Source organism: Tauraco erythrolophus, chromosome 11 (genome assembly GCF_009769465.1).
Source record: "Tauraco erythrolophus isolate bTauEry1 chromosome 11, bTauEry1.pri, whole genome shotgun sequence".
In the NCBI taxonomy this organism is placed as follows: Eukaryota; Metazoa; Chordata; class Aves; order Musophagiformes; family Musophagidae; genus Tauraco; species Tauraco erythrolophus.
Genome location: NC_141475.1, coordinates 3427484 through 3447142, shown reverse-complemented (window position 1 = coordinate 3447142; position 19659 = coordinate 3427484). Strand labels below are relative to the sequence as shown.

Sequence of the window (19659 nt, the reverse complement as noted above, 5' to 3'; positions counted from 1 at the left end):
AATGGGAGCCAAAAGATCACATGAATTTTCAATGATAAGCATCACAGTTCGAATGTTTAATTATAATGGCAAATTTATGTGGAAAGGAAACAGTGGGATTTTGTAAAACACATCTTGTTTATGTGAATGCTAGCACTATCTCCTCCAAATAATAAGGCCGAAGAAGAATACAGGATAAAACGTAGAGACTCATTTGGGGATAAAAAAGACCAAAGAAGTGCTTGGACTTAAATGTTTGGGGTCACCAAATTATTTCTGGAGGATTTTATGGAAAGTAAGTAAGAATATAGTTAATCTGCATACTTACTTATACTTACTTGACTGCAGGCCACTGCTGAGAAATGTATCCAGTTTCTCCTCCATCCTTCTTCCATTGTTTTCCAAACTTTGTGCTCTTGTCAGCATAGTCTGCATCATAGCAACAGTTAACTTTTCAGAGGAATATATTAAAATATTGTGAATATATAATTTTTCAACTGGATATATTTCCTTTGTGGAAGGAGAGTCCTGGGAAGATATATGAAGTATTTGGGACTGAAGTAGAGAAGCAGTTATTCAAAGGTGCTTTTGCTGGTGGACCTGAACTTGGTAACAGGAAGGTAAATGGGGGTACACGCTCAAGAACAAGGGAGGGGACAGGACAGGATGGGACTTCCATTTGGGTCAGTGGAAGAAAAGGGATGGGAAGGGAAGTTGGATCCTGGCAGGGAGGAGTTACTCTTCTGGGTGGATCTGTGGTCTTTAAGTCATGGTCATTGAAAGTGAAGTAGAGGAAATGGCCCCAGTCAAGATCTGCGTGATCAGGGTTCTCACATTGTGACTGTGGGGAGAAATTAGCCTTCCTGAAGGTGTGAAGGAGAAGCAGGAAAACTGGATCTGCTCTGGGTGTGCCGATGGAGAGCTGGGGGATAGGCATGGCGTTGAGGCTGCTAAGGAGTCCCTCTGCACTGTCAGCTTCAGCTGATGCCTGGAGACCACAGGGTGGATGTCAAGACGACAAGTGGGGATTTTGTACTGGAAAAAGTTAAAGATCCAGAAAGGAGAAGTAGATTTGGAAAGCAAGTGGTAGGAGCTGTAGTATTGAATGTAATGGTAATGAAAGATAACTTGGTTCGTTTGTTGAGGTGTGATATGACTACCTTTGTGAATAAAAAAAAAACAATGAAAGGAAACTATTAGGGAATGAAAAGTATCAAGTTGAAGGATAATATTAATACAAAAGCTAATGTATGCAAATACGAGCAATTGAGGAGTTATCTGGATTTTGAGAGTATTCTTGGAGGAGTGTGGCTACGCACGTGCAGTTGTGTCATGCCCTGATCTGGGCTTTTGGCCTCAGGCAAAATACTGGTCTCTACAGGTCTTTCTCTGCCTAGTGTGGTGGTTTTGTTATTGTAGATGTGTTTATATTGGTGTTTTCTTAAAAAAAATAATTTAACCAGAAGTGTGCGTCACATTTTTAAGAACTTTCAAGGTTAAGACATCTTGCCTCTTTCTCAATTGTTTAAAGGTTTGATTCTGAAACTGATCAGCTAAATTCTGGATCTGAAGCCAAGTTAATTACAGTTTAAAATTCTTGTTATAAAACTTGGAGAGTTGCGTTTACTGGTATCTCACCGAAAAGGTTAAGGGAAATTTGATTGTCATATTTAACCAATATTGTTTAATTAGTCCTGTGCTTCATGACTGCTGCCAGCTGTCCACAAGCAGCAGGGAAAGATTTTTCTCCCATCTTGATGTGAAAAGTGACTTTTTAAGGCAATGCTTTTCTTGCTGTTATTTAGAATGTTACATTGACTATAATTAGAAATGAAACATTGGTTATTTGTGCTCTTGCCTGCTTTGCTCACATGAACTGCCTGCCTGATAGCAATCCGAAAGAAATGCATGTGCACCCATCTCTAGGCACTACAGCTATCTCATGGCTATCTTACAGTATATTTTATATATGTGTATAGAGATCAAGCTTTCCTTTTTACCCACGCTAAAAGGATTGGTTGTGATTCAGTTTTTGGAAGACCCTCCCTGTTAAATGCAGGGCGTGTTGAAGGTGCTTGTAGAGATAGTTGCCATCCATTGGGTTGCTAACCAGCCCGAAGTGCTCGGTAGAGCTCATCCTGACTGAGCTGCTCGCTGAGGTTAGGCAGAAGTTCAGGCAGTATCTTACTCCACATACTGATATCTGTAGCATCTTCCAGAAAGATTTCAGTGAGCGTCATCAATACTACTGTGTTTTCAAAGTCTGGGTGCTGCGAGAGCTTGATGTTTTATCTGGAAGAAGAAAATAAAATGGGAAAGTGTTTTCTGTCTTTGTCATGTGAGAAAATGATTCGAACTGGATTTAGAGGATGCGAGAAAGGAAATTGAAAGGCTCTCCAAGGTCACGCCGGAGCGGAGAAACCACTGCAGTGTTTCTTTCCCTGTCATTGACAGAGGCGGCACTTGATCATCCCGAGCCTTTGCAAAACTCTCTGATTACCCTTTAAGTTTTATTGAGAGAGAATATTCTCCACTTTAAAATGCACTTACCTTTCAAAGGGCAGAGAGGACAGGCTGTGAACAGGATGTGTGTCGTAGCTGAGGGAGGCAAAAAATTGACATTTGGTACATGCACTTTCATGAAAATAACCTGCTATATGAGGCAGGGTTTTGAGAGGAAACTACACTAAATAAGCTACTGTTGCTAGCACTACGGTACTGTCAAGTTTCTCAGTTGTGATAGTTGAATTTTCCTGGAGTTTTCTTTCTGAGAATAACTAGTTGGCATTTTAGATACGTACTCCTTTGCTGTGGTTATATTTTGTGTGTAATAGTTACCACCAAGTGCATCAACCAAAAATGGGTAGATATCTAGGTTGGGAGAAAGAGAGAGTGATTCACTTAGTCTGATTGCTAATTAGGAAAAACTTGACCAGGTGATTTCATGGAGTCTACTGAGGTTGAAACGGAATGCTCAATGTTTGGTTTGTTCAATATATTTTAGAATAAAGTGGTGGTGTTTCTGATCATTGAGATTTTACCCAAAACAAATAACAGAAACATAAATTAACTTATGATTTCTCTATGCTTCTGTAGATGATTTTTGAAGTAGCTTGGACTTGCTTAAATCAGACATTTAATGATGCGTATGATTGATTTCCCCCTGCAAGATTCCGATGAAGTTTTTTCATACTTCGTGGATTTTGTGCACTTAACTAGAAATGCAAGAGTTACATCTTGGTGCTAAATATGTGATTTTTATTATTTTCTTAAATTAGTAGTGAGTCTAAGCCTGCCGTGGGTTTCCAGATATTTCCTTTTTGTAGACATAAACCCACAATGTTTATTTTTTAATTTTTTTCGGTGTATGTGATGTGCTACTCTGAGCCGTGGTTATTAATTGACAGATGAGTTACACTGTGATGGCACTTAAAATGCACAACATGTATTTCTGAAAGCAGTCGTTGCTATAGCAACTTTCTAGTAGGTCACTGGCGGTGTTGTGTGTGAGTGTGTGTGTGTGTATGATTTGGCTGTTAATGCAGACTAATACTGATAGAAAAATGAGAAATGTGAGAGTCAGAAAGAAGGTAGCCCTTCCCCCCTCCCTGTCCTCTCCCCTCAAAACCAGGGTAAGATAATTTTGTGGAGAAAATGCTTACTTAGGGTATTGCATGTATTGGCAAGAAACTGGCTATCAGCTGCTATAATTAGATGTTTTCTTTCTATTTATGCAAAGATCATAAAAAACCTCTAAATTGCCTTAATCTCATTCTGCTTTTGCTTTGACATCTTTGGAGTGTGGTTAGAAAAGGAATACGCGTTCAGTTGATCCGAAAGCCATGTGTTGTATTTATTGAGCATGAAGATCTATTTTTTAAGACAAGTACATCTGTATTATATACCGGAAGTGAATGTTTTTAGAAATTGCTGCTTTTTCCTCATTTGTAAGATCTTTCAGCAAGGTACAATGCATTTCCATAGCAATTTAGGCCAATATGAGTCTTGTCCCATTCTCCCCTGGCCACTGCCGTCTCTTCCCTACTCCGGTGCTCTTGCCAAGGAGGGGTGAGACAGTTCAGGTAGCTGATCCAGACACAAACAACTTGAAAACAATTTTAAAAATTGCTAGACGATTTCCTGCATTGCATAAATGGGTGGAAAGCCACGTGCCAGCGCAGCCGCACGGGAGGAACCCCGGTAGCAGCAGTTCAGGTCGGTGTACACGGAGGGCAGTGAGTGGGGTTTTCAGAGGGGCTGAAGATGCCATTTCCCACTGACTTCTTGTTGTAGTTTGCTCTGAAGCTTAACTAAGAGTACTGTGCAGAGGACTCTTTCCCAAATTCTTTGCGTTTGTATTCTTCTCTGAAATAGTTCTCGAACAGTCTCTTCTGTTTTTTTTAATAGCGTTATACTACTCTACTTAGAGAGCGTTCATATATCTCTTGTAGAGTGATCAAGCTGTAGGCAGGCCATTATTTTCAGTTTTGAATTAATGCTGCCTTAAGATACTAGAAAATTAATGACAACGCATTCTAGATTATGATAAATGAAAATAATGTCAAATGTGGCAAGTGTTTTATGATACTGTAATCCACTGGATTTTTCTCAAATTACAGTGTTGATTTTTTTTTTTTTTAAAGTATAATAGTGTGAACTTTGTTTTGTGTTGACTCTCATGTTCTCCAAAAGAAATGATGGAGCCATGCTGCATTTGCAAGTGAATCAATATGGTAGAACTCTTTTCCTGTCTGGATGGGATCAGGGAAAGATCCTTGTGAAGAGTGGAGGGAGGGCAATGGGACTTGAGAAACTTGCTGTCTTCTCTTCTCTTCCAATGTCTCCTGTCTCTCCATTCACTGGTTTGCTGAGGGCCAGACCAGTATCAAAGCTACCATAAAGGAAGGAGCAGGAGCATGTGGCCACAAGCAGGAGGAAAGAACAGGGATTGTGTTTTTTGATGACAGCAACCCATCAGATTGGTTCAATCACTGTAAGAAACCTCATCTCAACACTCAACATGGAATAGAGATCTTCTTTTTTAGTAGGGTTTGGTGCTGCTTTTGTTTTGTTTTTTTCCCCTGATACGTAGTCACAGAATCATAGAATGGTTTGAATTGGAAGAAACCTTTAAAGGTCATCTAGCCCAGCCTCTCTGCAATGTGCCAGGACATCTTCAACTAGTTCAGACTGCTCAGAGCCTCGTCCGGCCTGACCTTGAATATTTCCAGAGATGGGGCATCTACCACCTCTCTGGGCAACCTGGTCCAGTGTGGTAAAAAATTGTTAAAAATCTTTCCTTATATCTAGTCTGTTATATCTAGTGACGTTCTCTGTGTTTTGAGAACTTCATTTGTAAAAGCGATTTACATGTTGATTTAACTCCTGGAAAAAACCCTATGCATTTTTTTAGTATTTTAATGATTGTTGAGTGCTTTATTAAATGTACATATATATACTGTGTACTCTGGAAAAGCTTGCACCAACTTTGCCTCAAGGGTGAATGCTTAAAGATTAATTTCTAAATTTATTTGAATAATTTGTAGGGAGGTGGAGGTAGAACCAGGTACAAGAGAAATGAAAGTTTCTATCTTCCTTGTATTTTCTGTAAGGATTGTTCCTAGAGGATATGTTCACTTATTTAACTCCTGGGCTTACAGTTTTCAGTTAGAACTTGTTTTTATCTCATGGGAGTTGAGAATCTGTTTAAGGAAATGCTTCAAAATATTCCCACTCTTGCTCTTACAGCCCAACAGTTTCAAATATCAGTTACCGTATGGATTTTCATTTTATGTAACTGTGTAAAAGATACTGAAAACCCTCTTCCCACTTTCAGAAGTGCAGGAGAAAGTGTCTGTGAGTTCTGCAACATATAAAACTGTACGGTTTGATCCCTTCTCTGCAAAAACAAAAGCCGAGAAGTTGTGTAGGGGAAAAAACCTCTTGTGTGGATCAGCTGCTGGAATTTCTCCTCACTGGAGAGCCTCATCTTCTGGTGATGGCACTTTCTCCATTCTGGAGCTTCTTTTAAGTCTCGCTCTGTGTTACCAGCAGTGCTTACAGAACTGGGTTTTTGTATTTTCAGTGTCTTGTATTTGATGGTAGAGGTAAGACGATTCTCTTGTCTTCCAGGCAAGAGGTTTTTTTTCTTCTCTCATCAATTTTTTCTTTTTTTCTTAGTTTCTCATTCTTCACGGGAGGAGACCTGTAAGGCTGTGCATATCTAAGCAGCAGGTTGATGTTAGCAGGCCTGTTACAGACCATCATCGTACCTAAGCAGAGAATTCTGTGAGTAGCAAGTGTTTTTCTGTTCCAGCTGGTGTGATGCATGCTCTGAACACTGACCTTAATTTTGCCACTCTTCTCTTCCCTTGAACAGAGCTGTGACCTTCCACAGACTCTGAAACCAGCCAGATAGCCCTGACCCCCAACACGTTTTCAAACAAGTTTTGATTCTATCAGGATAGCCTCAGGATTCCAAGTTGTTCGTGTTGTTGGGTCCCTCAGAGATGTTGGCTCGTGCAGCACAGTTTCTGTAGCTAGATTCCTGATTTCACCTGTTAGCTTGTTTTTCTGAGACATCTCACTGCAGCTGCTCTGTATTTCTAGTCTATTGGTAGTTAATCCTCCATTTCCTTTCTCAGTTCACAGTCAAGGTTAACTGTCTTTAGGGATCAAGGTGGGCAGGAGGTTTGGTTGCACTTTTTTTTTTTTCCCCCTTTTTCCATGAGAGGAGAAAGGATTACTGTCTGGGTTACTGGAAAAGCCCATGTTCTAGCTTTCCAGTACCACACGGTTTCTTCTCTGTTTGGGAAAAATAAAGCAGTCTGCCAGTTCCTGCTGGAACTCGATGGCGTCATTACCAGTATCATGGAGCAGCTTTAACCCGATGGCAACCTTTCCAAGTGAGGCAAGATCTCTTCTTTCTTCTGGCTCTTTTTAAATGGTCCGTTTTGACTAAAGCATTATCTAAGCTCTTTCATTAAGCCCAACAGCTGCGTTAGTCCAATGAACTGTTTTGGTGAATACCTCCCAGATCAAAAATTCTTCCTTGTCTAGGAGGAAGGACTGCTGTCAGTGTAACTGGGAGAAAGCACTTTTGACTAGGCTTTAGAGTTCACAGAACAGTAGCATGAAAATGAACGATGCTTGCTCAGACACAGTCACGCTATTTCCAGTTTTTGTCATCTGCTTGTCTAAGCGACTGTTTAGAAATAAAAAAAGTGTTCCTGTATTTCTGTAAGCAATGAAAAATACAGTTGTTTTGTTTTTTTTTTTTTAAAAGAGAGCATCAGTGTTTTGCAAGTTGCAGTCTGGATATCCAAGGAAATTGGTGGTAGCTTTACAGTTTGAGTTGTCATCATGTCTTCAAATAAATGTGTTTGAGTCGAGAAAAAACAAGGGCAAAGAGGAAGGTGGTGAGAAGTAAGTTGTGGTATGGTCAGTGGAGTCAGCAAAGCCTCCATCCTCACGGGAGCACTAGGCTCAGCCAGTACTTATTTTAAAATATAATCATTTGAGGTACCTGTCCTTCTGTCAGATCTGTTTGTGTTTGGCAATATGTTCAAAACTGTTAAGAGACGGAGGGCGGACGGCCTGGTGGAATGTGAAGTCCTTGGGAAGTTAAGCCGAATCAGCTTCTTGTCCAGCTCGCGCGTTGGCTTCTCTGTTCTTGCCTCTCCTCCATGTGTTTCAGATAATGCTTATCTGTTTTTTCAGTTTGTCCAGTCTGGAACTGAGCTCTCAACCAGTTTCACACAGTACGATTGTCTTCCAACTGTACAGTCGTCATTCCTGTATCTGGAGTCAAGTGTTTTTTTCTCAAGAAAGTTTCCCTTTTCATGGATTTATTGTGATGTGCAAGACGTTTTTAAACAGCAAAGAATAGACAGTTTCACCCCCAACTGATTCTTCCTGGGGTTGTTGACTAACTAAAATGCATTTCAGCACTAAATGATAAAAGCTTTTCTTCAGGATTATTTCCTGAGCTAAAATAAATCTTGTTCCCAGGTGCTAATTTGTCTTTTTGCTACTGATAGTTACATTTTGGACTATTGCAGAACTGTTTCCAATTTTACATAGCATTTGATAATAACTTCTGTCCTATTTCTTTGTATCATTTCATTGATTTCTTGTGGCTGATGTGTCCGGGAGGTCATTAGTGACCGCTGTGCATAGCCAGCCTCATTTAGCGTATCTTTAATTTCTTGAGTCCTTAGATTCTTTTTTTTTTTTCGCCTTGTGTCAGAATCCACATCAGGAGAGGCCTGTAGGTACTGGTAGTGTATTTTTTAGGTCAGTTGACATTGCTGTAAAGGAAGTGGACAAGCTTCTGGATCAAACAACTTTAGCCTGAAATAAAATTGCAATCCTCAAGCTCAGTACAGGTGGAAAGCAATTAATTACTGTGAGCTCTGCTGCAGTGTGGGGAGGATATTAAAATCAGTATTTCCTGTGGGGCAGAAAGATAAGTTATCTTGGCCACAGAATATGGAGGCATCATAATCTGGAGATGGATGAAACTAATGTTCTATAAAGCCACTTTCCCTTTTGAGTCCATTATTTAAAACAATTGTGAATTTTTTATTTCCAGCCATGTGTTTTCCTACGTCTTTAGGATCAAGAGTGAGAACTTAGAAGTGGAATGTTTGTTGTTTTTTTTTTTTTCCAAGCATTCTGCTGGTGAATCATAATGTCAGAGTGATTGCTGCTAGTCCTGCAGCTTTTCAGCCGTGTACTCGTGGGGAAGTCATCTTGGGACTTCGGTGAATTATGTTAGTCTGCGATCTGTGGATTTAGGTTTGAATTTCGATTGCAGTATGAAGCATTTATGGTCACTGGGGAAATGTGTTTGCAAGGCTTTTTATTTTTAACTCCAGTGTTGTTACATGTGTCCATTGGAAAAATGTGCTCCTCCTTACAAGGTTATTGTGGCGGTTGTCTTGTTTTAAGATTGGAGGATGAGAGGAAAGTGTTTAATGTAGGCTTTTCCAGCAGAGGTTTTAACTGACTGACAAAAGTCAATGGCTGTGCCATTTGTAATAATCAAGGATGTACAAGCAGCAGCTGTTGGAGTACGTGTCAGCGATGTTTACTCCTCTCGTTCAAAATGAAGATACATTTTTGTGTAGCAGTGTCTTTGGGGAAGGTTCTCTTTAGATCAGTGAAGGAGTGCAATGATGAGCCCTCACAGCACACGCTGTGGTTCTTGATGCGCTGACTGGACGTTCTGGCGTGTCGGAATTTCACGTTGTTGTTGGCTTTGTGACAGTAGGTGTTTTGGTCTGGTGTACAGGAGATCTGGTATCAGTGTAGGCTCTGGGATCAGTTTGATAGAAGAGTGTTTGATCGGTGTCACGTATTAGATGACTTTGAAAGAGCATGAGTTTTCAGACTACGAAATAGATGTCACCTCTATGTTTTAGGAGAAGGATAGGCTTGGTTATACCTTTAAAATCTCTTTCTTTAAGTAAGCCCATGAGGATTTAGCATATTTATTGGTCTGTTCCAGTGCCTTTAGACTTGAGGCAGTGTCAGGTTAGGATGGATTCAAGGTATTTAGCAGCATATGGATTCTGGAGCTCCTGTTCTTGTAAGTTAAGGCAAAATATGGTATGGCAAAATGCGAAATTGGTGATCTGTCTTGATACGTTTGTGGTGGCATTGATGGCTTTGATGGAGGGATGATTTAAATTGTGAAGTTGATAAATGTGGTTTAGTTTGTCTTGAAGATAACTGTCTCACTGAGTAGTAAAGGGAGAAATTCTTTAATGCTTTCTGATGTTTTTTGTTCCATCTATTGTACTTGGATTAAAGACCTGCCAGGCTTGTTGGTCTTGAGTAGCATATAAAAAAGTTCCTAGAGTAGGAGGATAGAGTTGCTTAGTTTATTGGGAAGAGAACTTGGAACAAGTTTTAAGGTGAAGAGGAACCGAGTCAGAGTTGCCAGCTTGTTTTGCTGATTGTCAGGGTTTGGGATTACTGTAGCTCTTTCTTTGGTACCTAGGACATAGTGAAGTTTGAGGCTTGGGTAATTTTTCCCTGAAAGGCTGCAGTTGTGGATTGTTTCAGAAGAGGGATTGTAGTGATGCAAAACGTAGGTGAAGGGTGTCTGTTTTGATATGGGGTTGGGTTTTCTCAGGAGATTGTTGGGGCTAGGAGGTAAGGTTTGATTCTGTCATTAACATATATTTCTATTTAATGACTTTATTGGCTAACTTCATCTTTTTTGGTCTACTTCTACCACTTTTTTTGACTCTTCAGTTTTCATAAACTCCTTTTAGGAATCTAGCAGGTATTTGTAATTTAGGTACTCTGGCTCACAGGTAGAGGAAGGATATGGAAATTACTCGCTCTCCATGGTACACCACTATGTTCTGTCCGTACTTCCATCAGGGTGTCAAGAATCAAGAGTCAAAAGATCTCTGCTGCTATAAGCTCTTTTGAGAAGTCCCTTTTATGCTAAGGCAAATGTGATATATATATATATATATATATATATATATATATATATATATATAAAATTTACAGAGTTACTTGGGCTAAGAAATAGTTAACAATTGAAAGAAAACAGCTTTCTTATGATTCTTGTTGAAATGTATTCTTGCTTAAATGAAAAGCATCAGCGGAACCTCTGCCCACTTAATGATAGCACAAGTTAAAAACTGTTAGTAAAAGCAAGAATATTTAGACTACCTCACTGCAGAAAGACAGCATTATGCTACTTATAGTGATGCCTATCGGGTACTCGCTAATCCCTTTATTAAACACAGCCTCTATTCAAAGGTGCTCAAAACACAGGGGATTTAATAATTTTAAAAAATCTACATACCCTCATGTGCACAAAAAGATTGTATTTGGGTGAAAAGGAACCTTAGTTAAACAGATGCCAATTAGCTACATCAGGGCGAGGGTTAAGCTGAATCTCCAACCTGTTAGCAGAGAGGCAATTGTACAGGAATCCTTAGGTTTTTGTCATAGGAGCATTGCTGAAGTCCCTGGCCTGACAAAAACTGGTATCCCAGAATCTTTCAGTTCCTGGACTAATAACACTTAAAGACTATCTTGGCCCAAAACTTTGTAAGGTTTATCTCTGGAGTAAGTACAAATACTGAGTAGAGGCTTTCAGTGCCTCAGTCACACCTAGATAACATCTAGAAATCTTTGCTGTTTGAGGGATTTGGGTTGTGACATCTTTGTGAGGACGAGGATCCTGACAGGTCTAGCAACTAGGAAACTGATGGAGCTGCTTCTCGAAGCTTGGAGTCCAAGACGTGGTTTTCTAAACTAGCAGTTTTCAGTGGCAGGAGTGCTTCAACATACCGCTTTCTTTTGAAGAACCATGATACCTTTGTGTTCTTTTGAGGAGAGGGAAACAGTGGTGCCTGTCGGGAAATTGGTGGAATATTACACTTTAGAGTGGTCCTACATTTACTTCTGCTTGATACATGCAAGAGTCTCCCTGTATTAACTATTAAATATTCTTTCTATTGGCAGCTGCATGAACTTAAAGAAGTTAATATTTTAGAGACCTTATTTTCCTTGAGCCTTTGTGCGCATCTCCATAATGATCATATGAGTACCAGAATTAGTCACTTCCCAGAGTTTTTAATTGATATGTGACTTCAAAATGCATGTTTTCTTGGATAATCTGAACAAAATGTTCTGCAGTTCCTCTTGGCTTTTCTCATCAGCGTCTCATATGAGGAAAAAAAGGCAAAACAAAAACAAATGCACAAAGAACAAAACCTGAATAATTCTCAGAGTTTTTTCCTTTATTCCAGTGTTCTGCATGTCAGGCTTCGCTTCTTTTTGTGAAAATTGGTTTTATTGTTGGCAGTTTTCCAGATGCAATGAATAATAGAGCACCAGATGTCCACTGCTGAGAAAAATTACAGATGATTAAATGCTCTTCTGAGGTAGCATAAAAATCTATTAACGCTGCTTCTGATGTGCCTGTGGACTGTTTGTGTTCTTGGCCTGTTGCACTTCGTGCTTGAGAGAGATGAAAATCCAAAGCCCGTGTGACCATCTGAAAACGCGTTTGGCTACACCGGGGATTCCTGCCTTCCTCGAGATGTGGATTTTTTTGCAGGAATAAGCAGTCTGCACTGAAGCGCTTGAGAGTGAATTTAATCGCTGGGTTTAACTTTAATTATTGTCACACATGGGTTTGATGGAGGGTCAAGTCACAGAAGCATTAGAAGAAATGAGGGGTAAGAAGGGCTATCCAGAGTTCATCCAGTTCTCGCCCTTTCGCCTCCGGCAGCCACAGCTACAGTGCCACCGTGTTCTCAGACCCAAAGCAGGCTGTGTTCCCAAAGCCTCCTCTGTTTTTTCCCAGCTGATTCAGTCTCCTAGGAATAAACCTTCTCCACAAACTTTGCTCCATTTGTTGTACCTGACAAGTGTGACCCATCTGTTTGGGAAAAGGAAAAAATCTTCGGTGGTGGATAATTCACGTTTTCTTGAGCAAACTGTTAGAGTGCTTCAGTAGTCATTGTCAAGTTTTTCTCAGTGTCTTACCTGAATTTTCTTTGCTGCAATTTAAACCCATTTCTTGTCCTTTTTGCACTCTGAGAAAGAGCTTGTTCTCCCTCTCCGTTGCCTTTGCAGCAGTTTTTATGTATTGATGAAGAAGTCATCCTCCTTCAGTCTTGGCTGTGTCCGACTGTGCTCTCCTGTTGCTTTCCTGCACGCAGATGTTGCGGAGCCTCCCGGAGCCCTGGCTTGGCCCACAAAAATAACTGCACAAAACCCTGAGAAGTTTGATACCATTTTAGTGAGCTGGATTGGCTTGCTAAGAAATCGGCTGAACAGGATGACGCTTTTTGGAGGGAAGCATTTCATGCCTCAGCTGTCTTTTAAAACCTTATCCTAAGGTGTGGTGAGCACTTACACTATCCATACTATCGTTCAGTCTTTTGCAAGTTTTCACTGATTGCTCAGTCTTTTGTTTGGGAGGATGACTCCACAGTTTTTATGAAAGGCAAAATCTTCCCTGACTTTAAATTTGTCCCATGGGCTTTTTTGTGACTCTTAAATGTTCTTTTGTCATCACTCAAGATGAGTGAGTTTATCTTCTCAAGACTCCTTCCGAGTCTTGGAAATACAATTGCAGAGAAACAGAAAACTTCAAGGATCCATCTATTCATGCCCACAGTTTGAGAACAGTAGAACCTAACTTTCTAGACCCCTTTTTATTATGTGTATTTTGTGTTCAAAGCAGGTAGGTGGGAGGCTGGTAGATAGCTGATGTTATCCTAATGGACAGACGGCAAGGAGCAAGTCGTTAATTTAGACCTTAATCATCCAGATATTGGACTGGCATTAGAACTCAGTGCCTTAACTCCTAGTGTTGTGCAATCAGACCATAATTATTTGCCTTATGAGTGACTAAGTGCCTGTAGCCCTCAGTGATCTCAGTCACAGTTGTGAATGCTCAGTGCTGCAGAAAATCAGGTCAAGTGTCTCACTGGGTGTCTGCAGAGAGAGGAGCAGTTATGTCTGAAGACTCTGGGAGAATAAGAGGGAAAGCAAGCTTGTTTTCCTGTGCTCAGTCCATCAAATTAATTTTTATTAAAAAAATAAATTACAAATTGAAAGGATAAAATTTCTGTTCTTGAGCAAGCTATATCTACAGGCAATCGTTTGCCCCAAAACATTTGATTATCTTTAGTATTAGCTGTCCTAGGCATTGTAAGAAAGCAGTATGTGATAATATAGGTGAACTATTGAAGTAAACACTGGAGATGACCAAACAAAATTGAGTGATGTGAAGCTTGAGTCAACTGCGCTATTATAACCATGGTTAAAGGATTCTATCAGCTCTCCTGTGTAATCTTGGTGTCAGTGTCTCGGCACAGGCGTGTACAGTACAGGAATTAGCTGCTACCTTCTGGAAACAGTAGCAGAAGACACAGGAAAAACTGATCATTTTTGGCAGCTCACACATTTTAGAGACCGAAAACTAAGTATAGAACTGTGATAGTAGGACTTAATGCTTGGAGGTTTTTGTCATTAAAGAGTTTTATTCCCAGCTCTGCAAGAAGTGATTTGCGTGACCTTTCCCTGTGAGGTCTTGCATTCGTAATTGAGGAGCACAGAATAATATTGCACACGAGAAAGTGAGACTTCAGATTATTTTTCTGGCTGACTGGGCAGGACCTTTCTAAGCTAAAAGCGTTTGGTGAGAGGAAGCAGCAACAGCTGCTTTGCTTGTAGAGTCAGTTCTGCACATTGGTGCAACTGAGGAGACAACTGAAACTGAAGGCAAAGTTAAATGGACAGCTGAGGGCTCCCATGTGTATGTGTAACGTGTCTGGAAATACCTTTAAAGAATGGCGGGGGGGGGAAAGAAACTTTTTTCCTTGATAATGGACACCTAAACACTTTAATTTTGTGTGCAGTCTCGCTTTGTTATTCTTGGCATCATATTTTTCTTGTATTATACAAAGTGCTGCTGTGAGCTCATTTCCCTTTTTTCATTTTATATATTAACAACTTCTTGAGGTTTTCTGAGGAAAAACCAATTGTCCATCCTCAGCGTGCTGTTCTGATAACTCCATCCTTCTGAAAGACCCCAGCCAAACCATATGCCACACTATTCAAAATTGTCCCTTTACTGCAAAACAACACATGTCCAGGTCTCTCTTGTTCTGGGAAACCCAGCACTGGACGCAGCACTCCAAATTTATCTCATCGGCTCTGATTAGAGGGGAAGGGTCCCCTCCCTCCATGTCCTGGCAGCGCTCTGCCTAAAGATGGCCGATGCAGCAAGGGCGCATTTGCTGGCTTGTGTTCAAGTTGTCATCTGACAGGATCCTTGGATCTCATTTGGAAAAGCTACTTTCCATCTGGTCAGTCCCAAGTCTGAGCACGGGATTGTTCCTCCCCAGGCGCAGGACCGTGCGGTTCTTTTTATTGAACTTCATGTGATCCCTGTTTGACCATTGCTCCGGGTCCCTCTGAACAGCAGCGGAAGCATCTGTTGGATCAACCAACTCTCCCAGTTTTTCAGTTTTGTTGTTGATGTGCTTTTGCGGGTTGGGAACTGCAGATCCTATTGGGTATTAAATGGATAACAGCAACAGCAGACACACGTTTGGGAGAGGGATGTGGAATAATAGTAGTAGGTCCAGTATGCTTTGGAAGGATGTAGGAAACGAAGCATCGCCGTGCTGCACTCGCCTAGTTGTTCCTGATATTGCCTGGTTGGGCTGGATTAAGAATAGCAGAGCTTGCTATGTACTTTAAGTATTGAAGGAACTCACTAGTGCTGAGTGTTAATTTTTCTATCACTTGGACTTTCAATCTTGATTTAATTACTTACTAAAATGTGATAATGTGAAATTTAGCTTTTGTGTAGAACTTCAAAGAAATTATTTTAAAGATAACCTAAATAAGCATTGTGACATTGTGCCTTAAATAATACTATGAATTTTCAAAATCAAAGCAGGAAGAGGCAATTTAATTTGTCTTTCAGTTCAAATGACTGCAGAGTCAACGCAAATTAATTCATTTCAAGTTCCATACCTGTAGTAGAAATAAAGCTTATGCTTACAGAAATACATAATCCAAAGCAAACAAAAACCCCTGAGTGATGAAGAGCACATCACAGCACTTGGCATATTTGTTACAGAGTTAGTTCCTGATGACTGATTTTCTAGTTTTGCAAGATCTAGAATTTACTGCAGGATTTAGAATTTACACTTTCAATTTCTAAATATTATTTTCACTTTGCAGATGGGGTAGCTGAGCAGGAAGGATTTAAGAGGTGTGCCCAAGGCCATGCATGGGGTTGGATAAAGCAGTAAAAGACTAGACTTGAGCTGCCTGCAAGTTTTTTTTCTCTCTCACCTTGTTGATCAAAGGTTTTGGAGCTCTGCATCAGTGTGCAACGTGCTGCCCTCTAACAGGATTGTCATTGCTGCTGCTGCAGGCTCTTCCTAGCTGTCAGACGCTGTTGTTGGGCAAGGTGATGGAGGGGACAAATCTAAACCGAGTACAGAAAACTTGGGGTTTACATGTCTTGTTTTATGGTGCTGTGTAACGGCATAGTACACTGTCTGGTATTCTAGCTTCTTGTCTGCACAAGCAGTACGTTTGGAGTTCTCAGAAATCCTTGGGGCCTTACTGGAATGGAGAAGTGTACTGCTGCTTTTTGAATTTCCAAGGCGCAAGAAGAGACGTAGCAGGGAGCACTGAGGGAGGATGCAGAGCCTAAGTCATTTTAAATGGCAAATGAAGTTGCAGTGCACAGGCGTTAGCAATTAAGTAGCAGAAGACATTGCTCCATTAGTGTGAGCTGTGGTTTGAATATATTTTGCTCTTGGATGGGACAAGTTCATTTGGTCAATGATGAAAGGGTTTTGAATGGGAGTCAAATACCAGTTATCTTTTATTTAGGATGTCTTCTAGGCAAATGAATTAATATAACTCTTACTGCTAAATTTAGTGATTGGGGGATTTTGTTTGGGGTTTTTTTGTTTGTTTTAGGTTTTGGTTTCAGCTTTATGACATACAGGTACGTAGTTTTTAATAAGGTTAGTTGAACTTGATTTGGTTGTAGCCTCCAGATAGTGGCTTGGAACAACTCTGTCAGGTTTCAGGGTTCATGGCGATCTTTTAATTTGTTGGTTTGTGTAGTTTAGCTAAAATGAGTGGATTACTTAAGCACCAGAGAGGTGAATAAACGATCTAAAGACTGCAAAAAATATAGGTAGCTTTTCATGTTAGTAGAAACTACAGGAAATGTTGGTGGGATGCTTGTCTCAGATTTATTGTTGTGAAATTGCAGAACCTTTCTTAAAGTGCAACTCATGAGACACTGAATAAAAATTATCATAAAATTGAGAACTTACTAGAAAAGTGGTTTTCTGTTGTGATTTTGTTGGTGTTTTTTTATAAAGAAGCAGTTTTATATAATGGGCATTGTTAAAAAATAGAAGCGAAAATGAAAAACATGTTTTCCCATCATATGTTTCAACTCAATGGTCTCTTCTACTGCCTGCTTTATATTCTTCTATAGGTGTCTACGTTTAGCCTGTATCCGGGGCTAAACACTAGCCAGCTTTTTCTGTTGCCCAGTGACCCCTCCCTGCTCAAGGAAGGGAATTGAGAAAAGGAAGGAAGACCTGTGGGTTGAGAACGATTTAATAATTGAAATAAAGTAAAATAAAAATGAAAAAAAAATGATAACAGTAATAATGTCTAAAGACAAGTGATGTACAGTGCAGCTGCTTACCACCCTTTGACCAATGTCCAGCCTGTTCGCAGCCAGTGATCCCAGAGCAGGAAAATCCTGAAACCGCAGTCCCAGAAGAGAGTGAGTAGGCAGAATTATGGATGAGACCTTCCAGGGATGATGACCGTGAAGGAAGAGACACCGTCCCCAACAAACTTTACAATTTATAATGAACATGATGTTACATCGTATGGAATACCCGTTGCCAATTTAGGTGTCAGTCGCCCTGACCATGCTCCCCCCAGGTTCTTGGACATCTGGGTTGTGAGCAGAAACAGGTTGAAAAGTCCTTGATCACTATGGATACCTGCAGAGCATGGCTGGCTACAAATTAAAGCAAAGTTTTATCAACTTTGTTCTCACTGAATCGTGTGCTGCAGTCTTTTTAAAAATGCATCTTCCTTTAGAAATGTAACTTATCTGAACAGAAAATTGAATCTATGATTCTATCCCAGTGAAACCAGGACAATAGGTCATTTTTAACTATGCCAGCATAAATTTATGTCATCTTAGAGTAGAGATGTGCAGATTAAAAAAGCTGCAGACATGCTAAGGTCATTGAAATTTGGATTGAATGATATATTTTTTTTTTTTTAAACTCCTAAAGTAGAAGCAGTTGACTGCAAGTTAAAGAACTTGTTCAACAATACTATGTTTGTTATAGTTTAAATAACCCAAAATACGAAAGTATGAAGTGGTCCTCCCCCTACTCTTCTCTTTCCCAGGAGAAAGATGACAAAACGTGAATCTGTCTCACGCTTTCAAGATTTTTTTTTTTAATCAATGCCTTAATTCTCAGACTGAATAAGAGAGAAAGAAGGAGAGTTTGATCTTTCAGTTTGTAAAAAGTCTTCAAGAAGCAGGTGTTTCTTTTATTAAAACCAGAAAAAATGTAAAGATTCGTATTCGTGTAGTCCATAAGGATCAATGTTTTTTCCACAGTTGTCAAACTTACTTGAACAACTAAGTTGAGAACTCTTCCAAGCATATACAGCTTTTCATTAGTCACTGTAATGACTTATTTAATTTCCAAAGCAAGCCTAAGTAACGTGCAATAATTGAAGACTGAATTTTGGAAGCAAATGGTGGTGTTTCGGTGAGCGTAGAGGAATGTTGCTGTTGAGGGAAGTTGCAAGGCAGTTATCCCAAGACTGTTACGGGTTTCTTAACTTCAGCTGAGTATCTGGGTTGAGGAAGAAAGAGTTATCTGAACATGATAGCCCGCAGGACTGTATTGGATGCATGTGAGGGATACGTCTGACTTGGTGTAATGGGGAGGCATTATTCCATGCAATGTAAGACTCCACTTCTGGTCAGTCCCACAAAATGGGCAGGATTATGCCTTTTCTTTTCGTGCTTCTGGCTCTGAGCTGTTCGTTTTCCAGCTCATCAGCACTGACAGTTCTTCTATTTTAGCGCTCTTCGGCTTAATTCTTGTTAAGTGCCTTTATTAACACAAGACAGTAGAAGGGCAACTTCATCATCTTCTAGATGGTCCGGCCTGGACCTAACCACATGCAGATGGAATTCTTCCAGCACTGTTTTGCAATTTCCTGTTTAGTGTAGGGACTGTGGGAAAATACCACAGGACCTTGCAGTTCCCTGTGTGTCAGGTTGTCTACCGTTTCCACCATGTCGAGGCTGTGGGTCCAGCTTCCTTGGTTCTTCAGTCCCTTCTGAATGAAACAGCTGCCCTCTTCTCCTTCTGGCTCTTTATACCCTGCACTCCATACTTTATTTTAGGCCAAAACTTTGCTTTCCAGGTAAGCTACATCCAAGCAAGTATACTTTTCCTTATGTGTGAAAACACTTCCCCAGAGCAGTTGTATGCTGCTGGTTACTATGTCTGAGCATGCACAGCACAGCGGTTGTGAAGGGGGACGTCCAGGTTAACAAAGAAAATTAAAAAAATTCCACATCACAGTTGTGCAGGATGCCTTAAACATCTGTGGAGAATCTCTCACATGAAACTCACATAAATTTGCATGAACTGCTTTTGAAAGCTCTTCTGAAAAGTAAGATTGATGCCCAGTATCCTGCTAGAATTAGATCATCCGAAGATCCAAGAGGGATAGGTTTCCCCTCGGGTCTAGTTAGCATATGCAAGAGTGTGTGTGTGAGTGCTTGTGTGTGTACAAAAATATACTCTTTTCTTCGTTTTTAAACAAAAAGGAAGGTTAGAAAAATGAGTACATATAATTGTCATGACAGGAGGAAAAAATATTTGCAGAAGCTTAATCCTAGAGTCATAGAATGTCTCAGGTTGGAAGGGCCCCATAAGGATCATCATGTCCAACTGCCTGCTCCTCCCAGGGCTGCCTAAAACTAAATCATATGTCTAAGAGCATCGCCCAGATGCTCCTTCAACTCTGACAGGCTTGGTGCTGTAATCAAAAGCTTTCTTCTGTTTCAGCATTTCCCTAAATATTCTTATT

The 19659-nt window shown here is 40.2% G+C and overlaps 1 protein-coding gene across 1 annotated transcript in view; it reads left to right on the top strand.

Moving 5' to 3' along the window:
• Positions 1–6223: 6223 nt before the first annotated feature.
• The window catches only part of STAG1 (STAG1 cohesin complex component), a 170082-nt gene continuing 156646 nt past the window's right edge, over positions 6224–19659 (top strand). The window contains exon 1 of the mRNA XM_086618038.1: positions 6224–6267. The gene's annotated coding sequence lies outside the window, so the exon portion shown is untranslated. The remainder of the gene's footprint in view (positions 6268–19659) is intronic.